The sequence below is a fragment of the Leptonotus elevatus genome, chromosome 11, assembly GCF_054856555.1.
Source record: "Leptonotus elevatus isolate MCC_2025b chromosome 11, RoL_Lele_1.0, whole genome shotgun sequence".
In the NCBI taxonomy this organism is placed as follows: domain Eukaryota; kingdom Metazoa; phylum Chordata; class Actinopteri; order Syngnathiformes; family Syngnathidae; genus Leptonotus; species Leptonotus elevatus.
In genome coordinates, this window is record NC_141249.1 from 18,869,505 (window position 1) to 18,886,648 (window position 17,144).

Consider the following 17,144-nt stretch of genomic DNA (forward strand, 5'->3'; position numbering starts at 1 on the left):
GTCTTAAATTGTGTCATATAGAATTGTGCATTGCCTTCGTGAGAGATTCCGAATTCTCCAGTTTCTCTGGGCCTGCTCTCTGTTGTTACTTTGTTTTTTTGTACATAAAGACTTTTACTTTTACTTTGACGTGTCCTGCCATCTTTTGGGTCCAAATTCTGCTCTTCACGTGCCATTTAGGATGCTATGTTGAGTTACTACTATAATAATTTACCCTTTGGGAATGGTACTTCCTAGAAATGTTCCCACACCAATTAAAGAAAAACTATTTGTTGCTAATAATATTTTTGTCACCTTGAGACGGTTAATCTACATTCAACATTGTGTTCCATCGGGTGAAGCTACAGTTCTACAGACCAATAAACCATGATTTGATTCGAAAAATACCTGAAGTGATTTCAGAGGTTAGATTTCCATCAATCGGATTTGGTGCATCGGGTGTTGTGCTAATATAAGGGGGTGACGTGTGTGTCCTGTTGACGGAAAGGACACACGTCTTGTCAGCAAAGTCATCTTTCTGCACAACATCTGTGCTTATTTCACCGTAAGCGGCTCATTACTCTATTCCTTATCAAGCCGAGTGACAGTCACCCTCACCATGTGCAGAGAATGAAAAATATATCTTTGGATTTCACGCCCCCCCCCCCTCCCCCACTGCATTTGTCTTGTTTTATCAACCACCATCTTTTTCTACCTTGCGACCCGTCCTTTCGCAAGACAGAAATAACTTCCCCCAAAAATAGAATATTGCCACTTTGACCCCATTTTTAGGAGTGCTTCAGCCTCACAGTTGGCAGGATGCTTAGTGATATTAACGCTGTGCCATTAGATTCTCTAAGGTAACAGTGACATTTACATGAGTGGGAATCAATACTTCTGCTCCAAGGGGAATAGAACAGCGATGGCACTCAAGCAGCCACCCCCCACTTTCATTGACACTCCGGCACTGCGCTCCGCCATCCGTGCAATGCCGCTGTGACTAAAAGAGAAACAAAATTATTAAAAATAAAAACATAAGGGAAATACATTTGAGACATGTCAGATTAACCAAAGCCTCTTTTACACACTATAGAGCAGGGGTCTGCAACCTGTGGCTCTGGAGCCACATGTGGCTCTTTAGACCTTCTCTGTTGGCTATAACCTAAAGCAAATAGAGCACGTGTCGCTCTTGCAATTACACTCAAGTGCCTCACTTGTTCTTCAAACACGTACCTTGCACACACTGCTTGATTTCTTCTTCTCCACCCAGTCTCGGGTCAATCTCACATTCTGTCGTGTCTAAGATGCTTTCAAAGCCCGACAAACGTAACCAAGTTGGTGCACTGCTGGTGGGGGGGGATGCCGTGCACCTTATCCATCATCTTCTCGAATGGGGCAGATGTGCAGTGCAGAAGCCAAATGGAAGCACCTTAAACTGTGACAGGGCGTTGGCAGTAACAAAAGCCACCTGGGTCTGGCATCATTGGTAAGGCGGGACCTGCCAGTAATTGTCGCAGAGGTCACCTGTTGTGAAATTGTTGAATTTTTGGTCCTTGTTAGAAGACAGGAAGTTGTGTAAAAAAGTACTGGAACAGTATACTGTACACTCTACAAACAGTTGGGTCAAAAAAGGACCAACCCAACTTTTTGGGCTATTCGATTTACCCAAAAAGTTGGGTCAAAAGAATAACACACAAAACAACCCGTATAATTGGGTTGCTTTGTGGGTTAATTTAATTTTGAATCAACTTTTTGGGTTACATAACTCAAAACGTTTTTTGAATGTGCGCAAAACTACAACCTAAAGCTTTTTTGTTATTAAAATGAAGACAGTCTATGTTTTTTTTAAACATAATTTGAACGAACTGGTCCGTGAATAGAGTGAACAATAAAACAAATTTTTTTTGCCCACTGAAAAAGTTGAGTCGGTTCATTTTTGACAAAATTAAATTGGGTTATTCAATTAACCAAAAAAAATGGGTTTAATTAATAAAACACAGAGCAACCCAAATTTGTTATCCAACTTTTTGGGTTAAATACCTAAAAAATGTTTGTGTTAAAAGTTGGGTCAGTTCATTTTTAACCCAATTAAATCGGTTGGGTCAAATGAATAAGCAACAAAACAACCCAAAAATTGTGCTGCTTTGTGGGTTAATCATTTAATTTCATTCAACTTTTTGGGTTAAAAAGTTGGGTCGGTCCATTCTTGACCCAATCTGGGTTATTTTTAACCCAAGTGTTTTTAAGAGTAGTGTATGTTTTGGTTTGTCCATAAATCGAATCCTCATGAGTAGTATGGAGTGGATATAAAATCTTGACACCCTGTTGACACAACAGAATCTGTTTACAATAGAATGTCACAGTAAGATCTATTTTCTTGAAATATTGTCTGCATGCACCTCTGCTCTCTTTCTCAATTTTGGTCCACTTGCCATCTGTCCGTGAAAGTTTTGAACCGCGGCAGTCTGCTTCTGTCAGGAATTATTTAAAGCCTTTGCGCTATGCTTGTATATCAATTTGAGACCCACGCTGACAATATAGCACCTATAACCAGTAATCAGCCACGAAGTGCAATGCGAGCATCTGGAATCAGAAACATAAAAAAAATGCACTGCTCCTACTCAAACACCATGACAACGCGGCTGCTCCCTTGCACCATGTCACACCTAACATCTGCACGCCATCCAGATTGGCAAAAAATGATTGCGGAATTATACGCCTCTCTCAGATGAAGTCTGCCTTCAAAGATAAAACCACAAGGATGAATCTACATAATGGTCTGCTTTCATTTTGTTGTTACTCAGCTGTGTTAATGAAATGTACATGAATATTCATCCATCCATTCGCTTATCCTCCCCTTGAGGGTGACAGCTGACTTTGGGCGAGGGGGTACACCCTGAACTGGTCGCTGGTCAATCGCAGAGCACATAAAGACAAAACCATAATGATAAAAAAAAAACATTCACTCTCACATCGCCTTTGCGATCAGAAAATTGTGTTTTGATCAAATCGGGATTATATTTAAAATGCAAATTAATAACGGTTCCGCCCTAGTGGAGAGCGACGTACATCACTCAATCCTCCGAGTGCGGTGACTTTGGCATGGTGAGTAAAAGAACATGTGCAAAGTTGCCAACTTCCTTCCGTTACTCAGATGAATTAAATTTGGATGTCATCCATCCCTCTGATGCACGCCAGTCTGCTTTGGAAAGGCCTCTTTTGATGAGATGTTGCATCGAATCGGATCTAATGTCATTAATATTATACGCTTGAAATTAATAAACACTAAGTGTAGGTCGATTTTCTTCTTCTTCTATTTTCTGAGTGTTAAAATGTTAAGTACTTAGAGGTTTTCTTTCAATAAGTAAAATTGTAAGCCTGACCATAATTGTAATTGTTGGAAGGAAGTTTGGACATCAGCAAGTTCTTCCCTCTGCAGATGCTTTGATAAGTCTTCGCTGCAGACACTTTCAGTTCCTGCTTTTGCTTACGGGTTTTGCTGCCTTCAGTTTGTTCTTAGTCACGGACTTGGCCAATGCAGAATATTCCGTTTCCGTGCGTACCAAAAATTCAGAGTTTATTTTGCTTTTGCATTTATGGTGATGCACTCTAAAGCATTAAAGACGCTATACAAATCGGAATTGACTGTATTTCTTTACATTTTGCAGCAGTCACACTGAGTAAACATCACTGAGCCAGTTCCATTGGAAGCTATTCGTCACTCACAACACTGAATCTTGCATATTTGTCACATAAATGGTGTGATTTAGATCATTAATGAGCTATGTATTTTCCTGCCTTCTTCTCATAATTGTCTTTTTTTTTCCTAAATAGTATTATTTCAGAACAATTTGGTTTTGCACAGTTTTTTGCTAAACGTTGATAAACGTACCTTCTGAAAAGATTTTTCTTCACCAAGAAAAACGTCCTATGATGATTTGCATCACTTTTCTGACTGTCATATAGTCTGAAAAGTAGGACTATTATTTTTTAAATGCAAATAAATTCTGTCTTGTTTACTATTCCAGTCAATCACGCTATGAAGCTAAACCTCAGGATCGTGTGTATTAACCTTATACAGCCGCACTAGCTTGCCGTCTTTCTCGCAGGTCATCGATCTGGTCTCTTCTTGAACATGAGCCATCCCAAAAGTCTTAATTTGGGTTGAGCTCAAGTCTGCAGGGGTGCGCCTTCCAGCAGGCACGTGAGCCCATTGATTGGCTGTCTGCCATCCATTCAGAATTACCTGGGCAATGGGCCAAGCGCTGAAAGGGCGTAGAACTGGTGTGCTTGAGGTGTTCTTAGGACTGGTAAACACTTAAAGACAATTGGGCTGTTTTTGGCCCCTTCCCGACCAAGGACGGCAAATGCCCAACGTTTTACAAGATTGTCCTCAAATGATCGTTTGGTCAGTGTTGTGGTTTAAGTGTGGATTTGTCCCAATAATAGGGTCCTAAACGGGTCGGGACCGACAATCTTAAATATTAAATGTGTTCAGCCTTTACGACCAAAAATCAAAATGTGTCTGGGGAAAGTCAACTACTCTCGGACAATTGGTCCATATCCGTAACTGCCTGCTCATCTTCGTGCGTGTGAGATCACGTGTGATCATGCGAGAACTCTACCTCGGAGGACTGGATTCTACTCTGGTGGCAGAACAGAATCTTTTTATGTGTGGTGTTTTGTGTTGAGATTATTGGCGTTGGACCAGACACAATATGACCAAAACTGCTATTTCTATAACGTTTTTTTAATTTTATTTTTTAGCTATAGTGCCCAAAGCGCTATATATAGCCTTATTCATATATTTTTTTAACCTTGTATGCAAAATGATGTTTTTTTTTTTTTTATATTAACTCATTCAAACCCATAAATGTATAAATACGTTTTTTAATACTTTGTCCTTCATTCCCCAAAACTTATTTAGACTTTTTTTCTATGTTTGTTTGTTTGTTTTTTATGCTAGAGCATGCAGAAGGCTTTGATGCAGCTTCTGACCTGAACAGGGCGCTTAAAGCAATGCTAGTTATTACAAAAAAACGGCCAACGGGTGGCACCAGAATATAAGAGATCAGCCATAGCTATGTTGCAACAAGCTCTTTTTCCCAGTGTTTTCAACAGGTTTGTGAGTAATGATGAAACTTAGCTATATTCTAATTCTAATCGCTGCAAAACGCTGATGAAAGAGGAGACTCTAATCTTTCTTCTGGTAGATTCCGTGTTTTTATAGCAATAGAACACAATATTCTATGAGCCTTGCAAAATCAGTCAAAATCCAGAAAAGCAGCCAGGAGCGAAGGGGGTTGCTTCAGTGAAAATGGCTGGGAGTGAATGAGTTCTTAATTTTCAAGAGGCTAGTTTACTACAATTTGTGTCTGTCAGTGTTTGCGCTAAGATTACTGTGACTCGAGTACCAGATTAACTGGAGACGTGCAATGATGCTGCTGAGTTTACATAGGAATTTTCCATGAACTAGCCATTTTTTTCCGATGAGTTTTAATTTTCTTTTTCTTTTTTTAACAGCTTCACTTTCCCACAAATATTCAGTTTATTCTGGGTACACAATTGCTGGTGACAGGTGCTGTGACGCAAGTGCCTGATAGCAGGTGCTTAGGGCTCCATGCCCACTCTCTGAACTAGCCACAAAGGAATACCTGTCAAGCCTGGTTACCGGTGTTGCTGTTTCGTCGCGGCACTCTCAGTTTATTTAGGAACCCAGCAGAAAGGAAGTATGTGTGTAATTATATATTGCATGTACTTAAGGTGAGAGAAACTCAAGTGTCTGGGAGTAAAAGCAAGAGACAATAGAATATGCACTCACTGGGGGTGGACCACCATCTTAAAACCTCTTCTGGTTGGATGTGCAGTAAAGGTTGAAATTATCAGAGTTAATGTGTCTGTCCTTGAAGCAAAAATGTATAAATGCTCTAAAACTGCAGGGTACCCAGTAGCGGGATTAAAACAATCTCAGTCTGGATCAACAACAACAACAACAAGCTGGAATCGAGTGTATTGTTTGGAAGGTTTGTGAATTCATCTCAAATTTTCTTGACACCACAGATTTATGCTTATTTATTTTTGTTTATCTTCAATTGTCATTTGTAAGTTTGGGTATAAGTATTATGACAAAAAATTACTCACTGACTTATGTTGCAATTTTAACTTAATGCTCATGAAGCACACTAACTGTGACATAAATGTAAGTATAAGTCCAAATGTGTATTTATTGTATGCAAGATTTTTTTTTTTATTGCATTACGTAGTGTAGATAAATTCAACAAAAATATTAGTTGTGGTAGTTTTAAAAACAACCATCTCCAAATCAACTACAGGTACTTTGAATTACGTAAGTACAGTGCATAATATTGCTTCTAAAGTTTGATGCATCACAACCCTAATATATAAGCTAGGATGGTTTTGCTTGGACATTTTCACGGTAATCGGTTTTAGTTTTGTAAATGTAAAAATCCAGTTTCAGTTTGTTTTTGCTTTTTAAAAGCATTTCCTATTTATTTCATTTTATTTTGTTAACGAAAACGTTCTTTCAATTTTAGTTAGTTTTGCTAGCTTTCGCGAAATAAAATAACCTTTCACAGAAACACATTGAAACCCAAATCTTTGAACAGTTCACCGTTCTGCACCAACCTAGATTTGCTCCACTACCAGTTATTAATGATAACCACCGCTTTATGAAAACATCCTATGTATAATACGCACCCATGTATAATGCAGACTCTCTGTGCCCGTGTATAATACAGTACCCCAATTTGCTAGTGTCCATTATTATCATCTGGGGAAATTTTTGCATATTTACGTTTTTAATGCTCCCATAACACATTCTTTCTATACATTATAAAACACGATGGTTGCCCTCTTATTTGCTGTTTCAGCCAATCTGGTGGTTAAAAGTTGAAATAAAAAATTCTAAAATAAAAATTTCAAACAAAAAAACCTCTGCCTGCAAATGTAGTTATGTACGTTAAGCCTATTTTAGGTACTACAAACTCACCCGTAAACGCTATTTACGGGTAGGAATTACCATAATGATTCAAAATAATTCATAAGGTGGGCAAAAGTGTTTTGTTTTATCTTTCCTATCTCTGAGAAGGCTGCATTGTCGTCGACAGATGATTGAGCGCACTAATGGTAGTAAGACTCGTGTGCCGGGTTATTGTCAAACAGCAAGAATAGTTTCTCCCAGACGGAAATATGCTTGTGGGCTTTTCGATATAGAGTGATGAGTGATGACCTGTGTGTAAATTGTCCCACATTGGATCAGACATATTGATTTCTGAATGATGGCACTTAAATCTTTTGAGCTCTGCGCTTCTGTGGCACAGTGATTACTTTTTCATCATCTCATTGATATTTCATCATTATTTTTACCTCTTTCTTCCGTCCTTCTTTCCTTACTACCGACTCCTGCCAACTCGCCTTCTGAAAAGCAATTATGATGTGGATGCCTATCATTCCCCGCTTATAAAACTGTCCATGTGCCAGGACATTGTTAGATAGCAGATGTTATTTTCTTATTGCAGCAAACTACTTGGAGCTGTTTCTTTGCATTTCATATTTTCAAGATTTGTTCCAATCATTAAACATTTGTTGACAGCGGCAAGGTGTCAGTCACACAGAATAATATTGTTTGTCACACTTTCCCCGCTGACATCAATATGATGATGAATTCTTAGTCAAAATCCACACCGTGATGAACAAAAACCATGCTTGAAGGGGGTAGCATTTAAAGAAGGGGGAAAAAAAAAACACAAGTGGGAGGTACAATTTATTTCCAGTCCTCTGTGTGATATAACAAGATGATATTCCTTTTTGGAGGTGTGTTGCTTTGACAAGAGTGTTTGATATGACAGTGGGGGGGGGGGGGGGGGATGGGGGATGAGACGGTTCTCTGGGGGATCCTACCACATGATGACTTCATAAAATGAATGTGGGTGGATTTACTGCCATGGCTGCCGCCAACCAAAGAAAATGTTTGCCACCGCAGCTGCTATTCCACTTTTTTTTACAGCCAATAAAAAGAAAATGGATTTAAAAAGAAAAATCTGATGGGTAATTGGTTTTACCCGTCCTCCGACAAGATGGTTACAAACCTATTTTACCCGCCTCTTTTCCTCTCAAGATAACTCATCTTCCCTCTCACCGTTTGTGATTTTTTTTCCCTTCCATATTATATCTACAAATGCGCGTTAAAACTCAACATGGACTAACACAATGTTGAGATGTGAGATGTGGTCTGACGAGTACACATTTCAAATTGTTTTTTGGAATTCTCCGGGCCAAAGAGGAAAAGGGCTATCTGGATTGTTATCAGCACACCGTTTATAAAGGGGTGTTAAGGCCCACAGCATGGGTGACTTGCACATCTGTGAAGGCACCATTGATTCTAAAGGTACATACTCAATTCAAAACAATGGGCAACATTTGCAACAACAACAAAAAAAATCGAATTTGTCAGTTTAAACATGAAATATGGTAACTTTGTAGCGGATTAAAGATAGATTGAAAAAGGATTTGTAAATCATTGCATTCTATTTTGCGTATTACACAGCGTCCCAACTTAATTGGAATTGTGGTTTGTGTATCAGAAGACAAAAAAATACATCCGAAAATACAAAACACTGATGTAGCGTAATGACAGATTCTACTTTTTAAGCAGAGAGGAGCTAATTAAAAGGGCAGCTTTGCTATTAATGACAAGAGTGGAGGACAGATGGCTACTGCGGTCTGAAAAAAAAAAAAAGGTCTTAACCTTGCTGGAGACCAAAGGCATCTTTGTGAACAAATCAGGTAAATGAAGTTAAGAAGACCTGGAAAAAAAAGAGAAAGAAACAACTATCAGAGATGTGGCAAAGTTAGGGTCATCAACGAGAGGACCTCATTGAGACGCTCATAAACGAAACACATTAAAGGCGTAGTAGTTCCATCCGATTTTGTACGTAGCAAAGAATGCACCCGAGCCTCTGTCACTAACCGATGCTAAAGTCAGAATTACACTGATTATGGATATTAAAAATGTCTAGCGCTTGGAAAATAAAATAACAAAATGAACTAGACAAAGTGCAATTTCTGGAGAAATGTGCTGAACGCTGAATGCTAATAGCTGAATGCTAAGATTTGAATACACGCTGAATGCTAATAGCTGAATGCTAAGATTTGAATACACGCTGAATGCTTATGAAGTAAATGGAAATATAAATTAGGTAAAAAATTACAAATAAATAATTTTAGTTGAATGATAAAAAAGAAAACTTGAAACGCAATCTGTCTAAGGTTAGATTTGAACCATCACCTCCTGAATTGAAGTGTTTTGAAATTGAATTGGATATCTTGCTGAATGAGTGTGTCATAGATTTAGTGGGTTTATAAACAACCAGTCTAAAGTGGGATTCGAACCCTCGCCTCCGCCGCCCACTTAGCCACAAAGGACTTGCTCTCATTATTGAAGTGTTATAAAACACAATTGGTTGGGAGAAAAAAAAATGCACATTCCCAAGATATACTGTTATGTAATTAATTCATTATGAATATTGTGCACATGTGCAACATTCTAAATTTGACGACGATGCTGATTTGCAGTATGCTAATGATTGAGGAATGGTGTTTGCTGTAAAATGATTATCTCACAAACTCAACTCACGGTCTACCTGAGCAAGCACAGGACTTCTAGCAGAATCCCGTTTTATGAGAGGTGAGCTTAGTGGCCATGATGCCAAACGGAAAAAATAAAAGTGCATATAGGCAACATCAATCTACCACTGACATCCTCGTTACAATCAAGGCTAAGCAGATTTAGACAAAAATGACAATGACAACATTCATATAACTATAAGGTCTTATCATTTCTGTAATCGCCAGTATGCAGCGAAAGTAATCAAATATTACATGAATTCAAAATGTGATCCATCAGCTGGAACTGACGCTCAAGATTAATGACATACATTAAGGAAAAACATGTCTCACCTGTTCCAAAATGCAAATGAGTCCTTATTTATCCACACAACGCGTGCGCGCTGTACAAACTGTACATTTATTCTCTCGCACTAAGCCACGAATACAAAATTGTTGTTATTTTAAATGCCCCAAATCATTTGAGACGCACTAAAAAGAATACAGCACAAGCAGATGAAATGACAGCCTCATTATGCGGTGCAACGGTGCAGCAGTAAGGCCAATTAAATCTGCCCACTGGAATATGAGAATACGCAATATTTTATGTATATCGGTTGATATTCAGAACAGGCTGCAGTTGTGCTGAGGTTCATGTTCTTTTAAAAGTTTCTGTTTCAATTCATATCTTGAATTGGATGTTTGAATCACTAGATTGTATATCTGAAAGCATTTGTAGGCAAAGGGAGCTCTCATTGGAATTGCAAATCAGTTGTGGTTAGTCTCCTTGCCCCGGTGCCAGCAATGTTGACACCGCAGATGGCTTTAACTTTGTTGTACTTAAATGGGTACGTTGTGAAATATTAATATGGCACCATTTGAAAAATGTCCTACGTAAACTCCCAATTCTAAGATGATCATGATCATGTGAAACCCTGTTGTGAAAAAACCAACATGATTTGTTTTTCCAAGCGCTGCCTAAACATGTCTAACAATACGACAGTCGGAGACTTTGCTTTGTTCTGTGAGCATAAACAATGATCGGTTTTACTACGTGGAAGGCAATACACAAAATAAAGTACAGGCCCGATCTTCTCTAATGCCTGTCCTTGCTCGGGTTTGTTAGCAAAATAATTCCCCGTCAATCAGCACTTTCACCGAATCCAAAGTATAATTCTTTTTACCTGCAAATATCATAACATTAGATTTTTTTTTCTTCACATTTAATACCAATTAATTTGTTTGAAACCGTTTAAAAAAATGCATGACTTCAAGCAAGAGGCAATGACCAGGACACTACTCTTATGAGTATCAATTGGATATCACCTACGCTCATAAAGTATCAATATAATTATATAAATTTATATTACTATATATTTTTTTATAATTTATTAATTGATGTGTACATTTTAAGTTAATTAGAAAAAAAAAAGAAATAACTACTAAAGGTGTAAATGTTTTTTTACATGTCCATCTTGTGACTGACAAGTGATCACTGCAAAATGCGCATCATTTAATAAGGCTTAAGTTTTATGGTTGGTCTTCAGCTTTTGCCTGACGTTGTAAAGGATAAGTGGTCCAGAAAATGGATGGACGGATCGAGCTATCCATTATCTGTGCCAAGTCGAGAGCGGCTAACGCTGGATGAGGGTGAGGCTCACATTGCCTTGAACCAATCTATTACTCTACGAGCTGCAAGAGGTGCAGGAGGAGATGAAAAATCAGTATAGCCATCAATCTAACACGCAATAAAGCACAACTCTCATTATTAACCACTGAGAAAATTGCGCTCTTGAAAACGATCAGGAACAGGTTTTAACCGAAATTGTTGATGATCAGTATCGTAGCCACTAATAACCAAAATGTATTTTCTGTTTCCCGACGATGTTGTCGGAATTTACTGATATCCCAGGTCTCTTTTTTTGTGTGAATCAAGGCTGGGGCGCTAACCAATCTGTATTGGATAGGCCCTAATCTGGCCAAACAATTATGATGTCAGATGTTATCCTTTCCATGTTTACAATATACCTTTCAGTTGATAAATAAAATGAATACAAATATAAAATAAATCAAAGTGAAACAGTAACAAAAAAAAAAAGAAGAACATATTCTTTCACCCTGTGATTGGTTTGCTTACCGGAAAGCATTTGTCACGATGAAACCCCTGAGGATCTTTTGCAGGGGACTGAGTTTTAAAAAATAAACATCCAATTTATTGTCACATTATATTGCACTTATTAAAATACATCAGCATCAAGCATCCATTAATAAGCAGGAGGATCGCTGAAGTCACTGCATTTGAGACAGAAATGAGAGCAATCAAAAAGATGACCCCTCATCAATAAATCAAACTGATCTCGTATATCTTGTCACCGCTATGACGGATGGACGGGAGCCAGTCTAATTATAGATGAATTATGGAAATAATTCAATTCATCACCATCTTACGCTATCAAATTCTCACTCAGCACGATTTTCCTTATCTGGGTTGTGCTGTTGTATAATCATTAAGACGGTCTTCTGTTATTTATCTGGCACAATTACAGTGCATCTAAAAAATATTCTCAGCGCTTGACTTTTTGACTTTTCCCATATTTTGTAATATTACATACACCCTTATTGGATAATTGGGGAAAAATGGTGAGGGACCAGACAATGCATGAGTCAACAACAACAACAATAATAATAATAATAATAATAATAATAATAATAATAATAATAATAATAATAATAATAATAATAATGTTTTTAAATAATTGAATATCGAGCAGATTGGTTAATAATTCGTAATAATGACACCCACACGTATGGACTAAAAGTATAGAATTTAGGAAAAAAAATATTAAAGCGTTAACTAATTAATTAATCACAAAAAATGACGGCATTAGTCATGTATTGACGCAGATTAATCACACTATTCACACTATTAATTTTGACCGCAGATGATCCTTTAGTTTACAGCGGATGGTTGCATTAAATACAGGTTCTGTTTGAGCAATAAACATAACTACATGCATTAAAGTAAAGCATTTAATAAATGTTTGCGTATGACATTAATTATGCCAGTAATTAACTGATTGGAAAAAGAGGAGGATGAGCGTGTGCAGTGGATCAAAAAATGTTGAAGACGTCCTCATAACATAAAATGTCGAAATAATTAACACATAACAGGTGCTCTAATACATTTGGCAGGCAAAATTTTTTGATAAAAAGCCTTTTTAATTAAGTGATTAATCGTGATTAATCAAAATTCAAAATTGTGATTAATCTGATAAAAAAATTATTGTTTGACTGCTATAATCTCTCTCTCTCTCTCTCTCTCTCTCTCTCTCTCTCTCTCTCTCTCTCTCTCTCTCTCTCTCTCTCTCTCTATATATATATATATATATATATATATATATATATATATATATATATATATAGTGCTAAAAACAACAACTAAAAACTCTACCACCTGCCACAGAAATTAACGCCATACTTGATGGAAATATGCATGCCAAAAAGATAAGTGGTTAGCAGGCTTGAAGGCATTTTAAATTTGTAATGATTCATGTTTTCTCTCCATAATGTTCGATTGTCAGTTGCTTAATTTAAATTACACTTATTTCCCCCCCCCCATCTTAATTTTTATTATTTTTCCTGGGCTTGTAACATATTTAACAGTGATTAAAATGCCCCAGTCTGGGAAGAAGGCTTGAAATAATGGATTGCTTCCAAATGCACTATTTGGTTGCAATTGTGGAGTGTGGCTGTACATTAATAAATTAGCTTTGGCTCATGTTTACTGTATGTGAGTGAGGAATAACTGTCAAGCGTTCTTTTGAATAATGTATAAATCTCCATTTAGCACGTTGGTATTGTATAATCCAGTGTGATGCAGATGAGAAGCACCATGCAGGATTAAACAGCTCATGACAACCAACATCAGTTAAATTCCGTAATTACTCATGCTTTCACAACAGCAATAGGAAGAAAAAAAAACATACTTTTGCTTTTGCTCCTGGTATGAAGTCATACTTTAATTTTAGTCAAATATATTAATTCGGAAGAAAAGCCATGAAAAACAATTCAGGGCTGGATGGAGTTACTTGCGATTGCTTGGCGCGAAGAGAGACAAACACGGACTATAGATAATTGTACTTTTGGTTGTTTGACGCTTCGTAATTAATAATTGAAAGTAATTTCAATTTGCACACTTTGCAAAGCCAAATTCAAATACCATATTAGTTGTATGTTTCCTGTCAGAGCAAAATATGCTGCTCAAGTTACCTTACCTCCACTGGGCCTCACTTTTCAATGCTCTCAGCCGCTAGCAACAGTTAGCTTGCTACCCCCAGCGAGCCTGCTAGCTTGCTGGTGTTGGACTGCCCGGCGCAAATTAGAATAGCTGCTGTCGGCTAGCCAGCCCAAACGAGCTGAGCTGCATTCAAAGGCTAGCTCGTCAGTGTTAGTTCTTTGCCTTTTGATTTTCTTGGCAGCATGTTGAAGCAGCCCAAACTAGTTAGATGTGCTGCCTAGCATCACATGGGGCATGTTTTGGTTGTGGTAAGAAACCAATGACAACATTTTATGTTGCATTTAGCTACAACTGTATAGCAGAATATAATTCAACTATTGTGTTCTCTTCCCGAAATTGTGGATGCTCAAGTATCTTTTGCTCACTGGTAACACTTTAAATTGTTTGAGGCTTGGAGGAAGACTCAAACGTCTGGTCCGAGTTAATCTTCCCGGATTTTGTTAGATGCTCGAACAGCCTGTATCCTAAGATAAGAGCTAGCCGGGGCAAAAACTGACTCTCGCATTCTGCATTTAGAGGATTTGGAGTTTGATCCACTGTGATTCAGGAAAGAGTTTCACACATAACAGTGGGTGGAAGTGATTCTCGGGAATCGACGCTACATCTATTTCCTTAGAATACAAATACAGAAACTGACATTGAGTTGGACAAAAAAAGAAGTATGGTAGATGTGTGTTCTCAAAGCTTTCATTCTGCTATAATTGCACATTCGGATTTCAACTTGTATCTTTTACAGAGGAAACTCGTGTTAAGGCGTTATCAGAAAATTAGAAGCCAAGAACTGTGTGGGAGTCGCAGATAAATCCACAAAGCGCTCCTTGCCTTTCCCGCGCACAACATCAATGCCAGATGAATATAAAACCACCCAGCATCAATAGATTAGTCTTAGCAAAGTTGATGTGAGGGTTTACACTATTACGCATTTCAGAAGTGAAAAGAGGAAAACATAACTAAATTGGTTTGCTTTTGTGAATGTAAACTTTTGAACACACAGCAGCAGATGACTGACTAATAAATGCTCACATTGAACTTGAGTTCAGAAACGTCATCATCTGCATATTCACGCAAGATCGGAGGTTCTAATTACTTGTCAAAAAGTGGAACGGTAATCCTGTTGAGAAGATATTACGATTATGTCATGTTTGATGACACAGAAACTCTATACAGTACTATATCCTTTTTAAGAAGAAGAAGAAGAAAAAAACGAGGTCGCATATCCCAAAAGGCTCGATGAGATTTTCATTCAGAGCATGAAATGAGCAATTCTTTTATACAAATACTTTATCCTTCCATTTTCCACCACATAAAGCCTCACCAATTCTCACTGACTGCGACACTGACGCCACATATCTCTGGGGTATTCCGACTGTGAAGTGTAGTCGACCTTCAATAATGCAAAGAGTCAGGAATTGCCCTAACTACTATTGCACCTATTAATCAACTCCACACAAAAGCACGATGAAGTTGACTTTGAAAAAGAGTGCACATTTAATGCGTGCGTATGGAAATACCCCGGTTGTACGGTTCAGAAAGAAATACCAAATACATCAGCTTTCTATGTAATATTTATTTGTTTCATTCTTTTATAACGCAAGCTGTTTCTATGGCTGACATGCGTGGGAGTAACATAGAGCCTGCAGGGTTACCTTTGGTTGTCCTTGTTCTGTCTTACAGGCATTATGTCAAATTCCCAAGATGGAGAAATTCACCAGTCTTCAAATAAATGTAAGTCAAATGAAAACAAACACCTTAAAATGTATATGTATGCACTTAATAAGCAATATATATATATATATATATATATATATATATATATATATATATATATATATATATATATATATATATAATTAGTAATTGTATTTTTTCCACCTCTGAAAAATACAATTACTAATTATATATATATATATATATATATATATATATATATATATATATATATATAATTAGTAATTGTATTTTTTCCACCTCTGAAAAATACAATTACTAATTATATATATATATATATATATATATATATATATATATATATATATAATTAGTAATTGTATTTTTTCCACCTCTGAAAAATACAATTACTAATTATATATATATATATATATATATATATATATATATATATATATAATCAGTAATTGTATTTTTTCCACCTCTGAAAAATACAATTACTAATTATATATATATATATATATATATATATATATATATATATATATATATATAAATATATATATATATAATTAGTAATTGTATTTTTTCCACCTCTGAAAAATACAATTACTAATTATATATATATATATATATATATATATATAATTAGTAATTGTATTTTTTCCACCTCTGAAAAATACAATTACTAATTATATATATATATATATATATATATATATATATAAATATATATATATATATATAATTAGTAATTGTATTTTTTCCACCTCTGAATATGAAGTCCATCTAGGGAAGCAACAAAGGTGCATGGGTTGCCAATTTCCAGGCGACAAAGCCCTTCTTCACATGAGGGAAATAAAGGCAAAATAAGTACTCTCCATCTCATGTTCAATTCCCCGTGTAAAGTAAAAAAAAAAAAAACTTGCACCTGGAAATGGAGGCTTTCTGTCTAACCAGAGTGAAAGGAGGCTAACATGAATGAGGTGAAAAGTTTTTGTGTGCCATCATGTGCACGCGCACGCACACGCGCACACGCGCACACGCGCACACGCACGCACACACTTGTCTTTGTATCATCGTGGGGACATCTCATTGGCGTAATGCATTTCCTAGCCCCTTCCCCTAACCCCAGTCAAAAATGATTGCCTACCCCATTCCTTACCCTAACCTCAACCATAACCCAATTCAAACCTAAACTCTAAACATAAAGAGGCCTGAAGTTGTGGGGAGCTCCAAAATGTCCCCGCAATTTGAATTCGGTCCCCACAGTGGTAGTTAAACCTGGAAAAAACACGCGTGTATGGGCCCCACAATGTAGCAAAGACAAAAGCACACACAAACGCACGCACGTACACACAACTTACTTATGTTGCTTAAATTACCTGAATTTAAAAGGCAAGTAGTCAAAGATGTAAAGGGAAATTTGCAAATATAATACTGGAACACCAAATGCACTGTAAAATAATAATATAAATAATAGTAATAAAGGCCGACTGACTGCACTTAGCACATTTCTATATTGCTCCTTTTCATATCGCCGTTGTAGGAACTTGCGAGAGCTACAGCCAAACAT